The following is a 7,619-nucleotide window of genomic DNA, read 5'->3' as shown; positions in this document are numbered from 1 at the left end:
ATGTCTCCCTCTCCCTCTCCCTCCTCTGTTCTTTCCTGCTCGGTGTGTCAGATGTTTAGTTACGCTTCGACCTCCTTTAGAGATAGCATTAGTTGTGTAAAGTGTAGCCCGTTAGCTAGACTGGAGGTGAAGCTAGTTGAACTAGAGAGCCGGTTGTGCGCTGTCGAAGCTAAACCGCTAGCTAGCCAGTGTCAGGTAGACAGTGCACAGCCACATAGCCTAGCAGGTAGTCCTCCAGCAAATCCCGAGCAGCCGGGAAACCAGGGTCGGTGGGTGACTGTTCGTGGGAGGAATAGTTCCCGGGCCAAAGTCAACGGAGCACCACCAACCCCTTAGCGTTTCGAACAGATTTTCTCCACTCGACAAGTCACCGGTCGAGGAACCTGCTCTGTTCATAGGCGATTCCATTCTTCGGAACGTTAAACTAGCGAAGGCAGCGAGAGTAGTCTGCATTCCTGGGGCCAGAGCGGGCGACATTGAATCAAATTTAAAGCTGCTGGCTAAAGCTAAACATAAATACAGTAAGATAATTATTCATGTCGGCAGCAACGACATCCGATTACGTCGCTCCGAGGTCACCAAGGTAAACGTTCAGTCGGTGTGTGCATTTGCACGAACAATGTCGGACTCCGTAGTGTTCTCTGGACCCCTTCCCAATATGGCCAATGATGATATGTTTACTCGCTATTCATCATTTAATCGCTGGTTGTCGGAGTGGTGCCCCGCAAACGGGGTTGGCTTTGTTAACAACTGGAAAACCTTCTGGGGAAAACCTGGTCTGCTTAGGAGAGACTGCATCCATCCCACGTTGGAAGGAGCATCTCTCTTGTCTAGCAGTGTTGAGAGTTTTAGTGTAACGTGACAACTCAGAGCACAGATCAGAAGGCAGAACTGCGGTCTTCCACACTCTTCTGCCCTTCTCCCACAACAGCCACCCGCCTCTAACCACATAGAGAGGGTCAATCCGACCCGCTTAATAAAACCAAGTAAAAATGTCAGTAGAAGAGCTATTAAAGAAAATCTAATTCAAATAAATACTACCATTGTAGAGGACAGGAGAATTAAGTGTGGATTGTTGATTATCCGATCCCTGTCCTCAAAAGCTGCACTAATTAATGAACTTATATCAGATAAAACCATTGACTTATTATTCTTAACCGAAACTTGGCTGTCTATAGATGATTACGTATCTTTAAATGAATCAACACCACCCAGCCACACTAACTTTAACGCCCCTCGACGCTCTGGTCGAGGAGGTGGAGTCGCAGCCATCATCCACTCATGTCTGTCAACCTTTACTAGACCACAATGTGATTTCAACTCTTTTGAAAGTTTTATACTTAGCGTATCTAGTACAACCTTGAGATCAGGTCAGTCACTTCTCTTTGTTGGAGTCTATCGTTCCCCTGGACCTTATTCTGAATTCTTGTCTGAGTTCCCTGAGTTCTTGACCAGCCTGGTGCTTAAATCAGATAAAGTGATTATTGTTGGTGACTTTAACATCCATGTTGATATGGTCCATGATAGCTTAGCTAACAGGTTTAACTCTATCCTGGAGTCATTTGGTTTCTCTCAGTATGTACATGAACCGACTCACTGCTTTAAGCACACATTAGACCTTGTCCTAGCATACGGACTTGAAATTAAAAATGTTATTGTCTCTCCTCAGAATTCAGTTCTTTCTGACCATCAATTAATAACCTTTGACTTCATTTTAAATGAGCCAAGTCTACAGTGCAGGAGCACTCTCAAAAGATGTCTGTCTGAAAGTGTCGTTACCAAGTTTATGGAAATAATTCCCTCTGTGCTCAGTAAAACGCCTAGCCTCAGTGTGTCAAGAAACTCTACCCATAGTCACCCAGACATTGATAACTTTGTGGGCAGTTTTACAGACTCGTTGCACAATACGCTTGACTTAATCGCACCACTAACTCAAAAGACTGTTAACAGAAGTAGTCTTGCTCCCTGGTATACTCAGGAAACACGTAAATTAAAACAGGATTCTAGACGACTAGAGAAGAAATGGCGTTCATCAAAACATAATGAATTCTACCAGGACTGGCAGGATAAGTTAAAAATATACAAGGCATCTCTTCGGAAAGCCAGAGCCAGCTACTACTCATCACTTATAGAAGCAAATAAGAATAACCCCAAGTTCTTATTCAGCACTATAGCCAGGCTGACACGGAGCCATCAGTCCATTGAGCAGTCCATCCCTTCTCATCTTAGTAGCAGTGACTTCATGAACTTTTTTAATGAAAAAATTGTAACTATTAGAGGAAAGATTCAAGACCTCCTAGATTCGTCTAATACAACCAGTGCAGCCTCACCGGACACAGACACTATGACTGATACATATTTTGACTCCTTTCTACCAGTGAGTCCTCGACAGCTGTCCCAGGTTGTTTCCTCCTCAAAGTCCACAACATGTCTTCTCGATCCTATTCCCACATGGCTACTTAAAGAACTGTTCCCCTTACTTAGCACTTTCATACTTGACATTATTAACCTGCCAATAACATCAGGCTATGTGCCTCCGATTTTTAAAGTTGCAGTAATTAAACCTCTGCTTAAAAAACCTCTCGAAAATCTTGATCCAGAGGTCCTCACTAACTATAGGCCTATCTCTAATCTAGTATTCATTTCAAAACTTCTGGAGAAAGTGGTAACAAGTCAGCTCTGTGATTATCTCCAGGACAATGATCAATTTGAGGTGTTTCAGTCTGGTTTTAGGGAACACCACAGCACAGAGACCGTCCTGGTAAAAGTAAGTAACGACCTACTGATGGCCTCTGATCAGGGCCATGTTTCAGTTCTTGTTCTTCTAGATCTCAGTGCTGCATTTGACACTGTCGACCACCAAATCCTTCTACAGAGGCTAGAAAACCATATAGGCATTCGTGGAACTGCTCTTAACTGGTTTAAATCTTACCTGTCGGATAGAACGCACTATGTACATGTCAACCACCTCTCATCGACACACACTAAGGTCAGCTATGGTGTCCCACAAGGTTCTGTTCTTGGTCCAATACTATTCACAATCTATATGCTCCCACTAGGGGACTTAATTAGAAGACACTATAAACGTTCACTGTTATGCTGATGACACCCAACTTTACTTGTCCATGAAGCCAGATGAAAGAAATCAGCTAACACAACTACAGTCCTGTATTACAGATATCAAGTCATGGATGACCAAAAACTTCCTCCTACTGAACTCGGAAAAGACTGAGGTTTTACTAGTCCGCAACATCTCAGACAATCATTAACTAATGATCTAGCTTTACAAAATGGACTTGCTCCTGCTACTAGCACCACTGTAAAGAATCTGGGTGTATGCTTTGACGAGGACTTATCATTTAACTCACACATAAAACAAATCTCACGGACTGCTTACTTCCACCTTCGTAACATTTAAAAAATCAGGCACTTCCTTCCTTTAGATGCTGCTGAGAAGCTCATCCATGCTTTTGTAACCTCCAGGCTGGACTATTGTAACTCTCTTCTCTCAGTATGTTCTAAAAAATCTCTCAGAACTCTTCAGCTCATTCAGAACTCTGCAGCTCGTGTCCTGACTAAGACTAAGAGGCGCAAACACATTTCCCCTGTACTGTCTTCCCTACATTGGCTTCCTGTAGAAATTAAGAATACAATTTAAAATCCTTCTCCTATCCTATAAGGCCTTACATGGTCTAGCACCAACATACATTAAAGATTTAATCCAAACTTACCAACCCTCAAGGACCTTACGATCCTTAAACTCTGATCTATTAGTTATACCACAAATCTCTAAATGTAGATTCGGAGCCAGGGTCTTCAGTTTTCAAGCCCCTCTGCTGTGGAACAAACTACCGGCTTCAGTCCGGGCAGACACCCTCTCTATGTTTAAAAACAATCTTAAAACCTTACTTTTCTATAAAGCCTATAACTAACTTGACTGTTTATCTTTAGCTGTTATAACTAACAAAACTGTTTATCTTAGCTGCTATAGGCTGAGAATGCTGGAGGAGTTTTAGACACCGAGCTCTGTATATCCTTCTTTTCTCGCCGGGGCCGTTCTGGCTTGGCCGATTCGGGTGTGAGGGGCCCGGCGGGTGGGGCCTGTGGGGCCTTGGGCCTGGTGGTGGTGACCGCTGGTGCCGCGATGGCCCCGTGTGCCGGCCGGGGGGATTGGCCCGCTTCCGGGGGGTCTTTGGTGGTGTGTGGGGGTTGGTGCTGGCGGGGGTGGTTGGGGCGGTGGATGGGGGTTTGCTTCCTCGGTCGTCCTCGCCTGTGCTTGCCTTCTCGCGCCCCCGGTGGTGGTCCGCCTTCTCGCTGGTGTTTGGGGTCGGGCTTGGGTCCTGGGTCCTGGTCTCCCGCGGGTTCCTGCCGCGGCTTGGGCCCCCGTGTCTGGATCCTGCTGTGCTAGGTATGTGCCCTCTGGCCTGGCTATTTCAACCTCCCCCCCCCCTCTCCCCTCTATATATCCTCACCCATCACCGGAGTCTGTATACCTGTGTATTGTATACATTTGTCCCAAACCCACACCTTTTTATTTCTCTCCCGGAGCCCCAGGGATCCACCTCCAGAGCTGCTGCTGATCCAGGGATCCACCTCCAGAGCTGCTGCTGATCCAGGATCTTCACCACGTCATCAGATCCTGAGTTATCTCCAGCACCCCCATGGACTCTCCTACACTCTCCTCTTTTCTCTCACTATATCCTCCCTCACTCCTCTCCTTATCCATCTGTCTACCCCCCCATCCTTCCTCCCAGCCGGCCAAAGCGGCAGGCCGTCAACAATGAGTCTGGTTCCGCTCGAGGTTTCTGCCTTCTAAAAGGCCATTGCTCACTGTACAGCTCACTGTACAGTGTTTTGTTTCTTGCTCTTTGTTGAATTGCTGGGATCTATTTTTCCTTAATCAACTGTAGTCTTATTTCAACTGTATAGTGTCTTGAGATAACTTTGTTATGATAAGACACTTTAAAAAAAATTGAATTGAATTGAATTGAATTGATCAGAACCAAACTCACCCTGAAACTCCGTCCTCCACTGAGAAAAACACCACCCTGCAAGAAGCTCAATTGCGATGCACTGAAGTCTCCGCACTCAGTCAACCAGCTCAGGGAACAGATTGCCCTACAGTTGTCCAATCTCCCTGAAACACCAGCCGTTCCTGACATCAGCTCTACCTGGAGCACTCTACGCACTGCTATCTACCAGGCGGCAGTAGAGTCTGTACACCAGACGGCGACACCAAGACTGGTTTGATAATAGCGCACCAGGTATCCACAACCTACTTCAGGCAAAACACAAGGCCCTTGCAGCTCACCTTTCCAACCCCAAATCCACCTCGCTGAAGGCCCACTTCACCAACATTCGGGCTGAAACCCAGCGCACTCTCAGAGCCATGGAGAATGACTGGTGGACAAAGAAAGCACATGAGATACAGCATCACGCGGACACCAACAACTCCCACGCTTTCTATGACGCCATCAAGGTCATCTATGGCCCACAGAGGAAAAACATATCTCCGGTCAGATCAGAAGATGGCACCATCCTGTACAAGGACAAACAACAGATCCTGGACAGATGGGCTGAGCACTTCAACACCCTGCTGAACACCTCATATCCAACCAGGATGGACACACTTGCTGACCTCCCATGCCTCCCAACCGTCACAGATCTGGATTCCTCCCCCAGCTTTGCTGAAGTACGAAAAGCCATCGCTGGCCTGAAGAACAATAAGAGCCCGGGGCTTGATGGAATCCCGGCAGAAATACTGAAGCATGGCGGATACCTCCTCACCCCCAGATTACACCAACTGATCAGTACCATCTGGTCATCTGAAGTCATCCCGCAAGATTGGAAGGATGCCAACATCATCACAATCTTTAAGCGCAAAGGTGACAAAGCAGACTGCGGTAATAGCAGGGGCATTTCCCTCTTATCGGTTGCCGGAAAGGTGCTAGCACGGGTGATGCTCCTTCGACTAGCATCTCATGCTACTGATAACATCCTGCCCGAATCCCAGTGCGGTTTTAGGCAACAGCGCAGCACCACTGACATGATCTTTGTTGCTAGACAGGTACAGGAAAAATGCAGAGAACACTGCAAGGACCTGTACCTAGCTTTCATTGATCTGTCCAAGGCCTTCAACACAGTAAACCGGGAACTGCTGTGGGATGTGCTGGGGAAGCTGGGGGTTCCACCAAAGTTCAGGAACATCTTGCGGCAGTTCCATGATGGAATGCAAGCCTGTGTGAGTGTTGGTGGCCAGCAGTCTCCCTTCTTCAGTGTGGATGTGGGGGTCAAGCAAGGGTGTCTCCTATCCCCTACCATCTTCAACGTTTTCCTCTCCACCGTCACCATCCTCTCTCACAAACTCCTGGACCCATCAGATGGGGTACAGATACAGTACAGACTGGATGGCAACCTCTTCAATATTCGGCGCCTTCAAGCCTTCACCAAAACCACCAACCAACACATCTTAGAGATACAGTATGCAGATGACTGTGCTCTCCTTGCCCACTCACCAGAATCCCTACAGCGTACGTTAAACGTGGTCGCATCCATCTACAGCGCCATTGGTCTCCAAATCAACATCAGGAAAACACAGATAGTTGTCCAGGAGTTCACCCACCAAACACATGTAAGTAAGTAAGTAAGTAAGTAATATTTATTTATATAGCGCTTTTCGACCAGGGTCACAAAGCGCTTAGACAATCAAAACAATACTCAAAAAAGTACATACTTTAAAGATCAAGATAATACTGAGAACAACACAGGGGTTCGAGAAATTCAAGGAAAAGCCTGAACAAATAGAAACTTCTTAAGGTGTTTCTTAAAGGAGTCAGTAGACTCCATCAAGCGCAAAGAGAGAGGAAGATCGTTCCAAAGCTTAGGAGCAACAGCCTGAAAAGATTTCTCTCCTCTGGTCCTGAGCTGTGTGCGTGGAACCATAAGTAGATTCTGATCCACAGACCTCAGAGCCCGAGCTGGGGTGTAAGGCTGGATCAGATCAGTGATGTAAGGAGGAGCCTGACCATGAATAGCTCTGAAAGTAAGAACCAGAATTTTAAAGTTGATCCTGAAAGAAACTGGAAGCCAGTGAAGAGTTTTAAGGATCGGAGAAATGTGAGTTCTCCTACTTGAGCGGGTCAGAATTCTCGCTGCAGAGTTCTGAATCAACTGCAGACGAGACAGCTCCTTCTTGTTAAGACATGAAAACAAACTGTTACAATAGTCCAGACGAGAAGAAACAAACGCATGGATTACAAGCTCCAGATCATGTTCCGACAACATTTTCCTAAGTTTAGAGATTTTTCTCAGTTGAAGGAAACAGTTTCTGGTCAGTTTTCTGCAGTGTCGAACAAGAGACATGTCTTTATCAAATACAACACCCAGGTTTCTCAGGCTCAGTTTGACAGACTGACCTAAGTCACCCAAGTACTGACTCAACCCTGGAATCTTATCATCAGGAGCAATCACCAGAGTTTCAGTTTTGTCCACATTTAGCTGTAAAGTGTTTTCACTCATTGTTTGATTTCTAGCAAACAATTGACTAAGCTGTTCAGCCTTTGGGGCTCAGTTGGGTCAAAAGAGCAGTAGAGCTGGATGTCATCAGCAAAAATGTGATA

At 46.2% G+C, this 7,619-nt stretch overlaps 1 pseudogene; it reads left to right on the top strand.

The window, feature by feature from the left end:
* On the top strand, window positions 1-862 carry LOC148079084 (uncharacterized; annotated as a pseudogene).
* The last annotated feature ends 6,757 nt before the right edge of the window (window positions 863-7,619 follow it).

This window comes from Callionymus lyra, chromosome 5 (genome assembly GCF_982586985.1).
Source record: "Callionymus lyra chromosome 5, fCalLyr1.hap1.1, whole genome shotgun sequence".
Classification (NCBI taxonomy): Eukaryota; Metazoa; Chordata; class Actinopteri; order Syngnathiformes; family Callionymidae; genus Callionymus; species Callionymus lyra.
The sequence above is the reverse complement of the archived record's forward strand: the minus strand, read 5'-3'. Positions and strand labels throughout refer to the sequence as shown.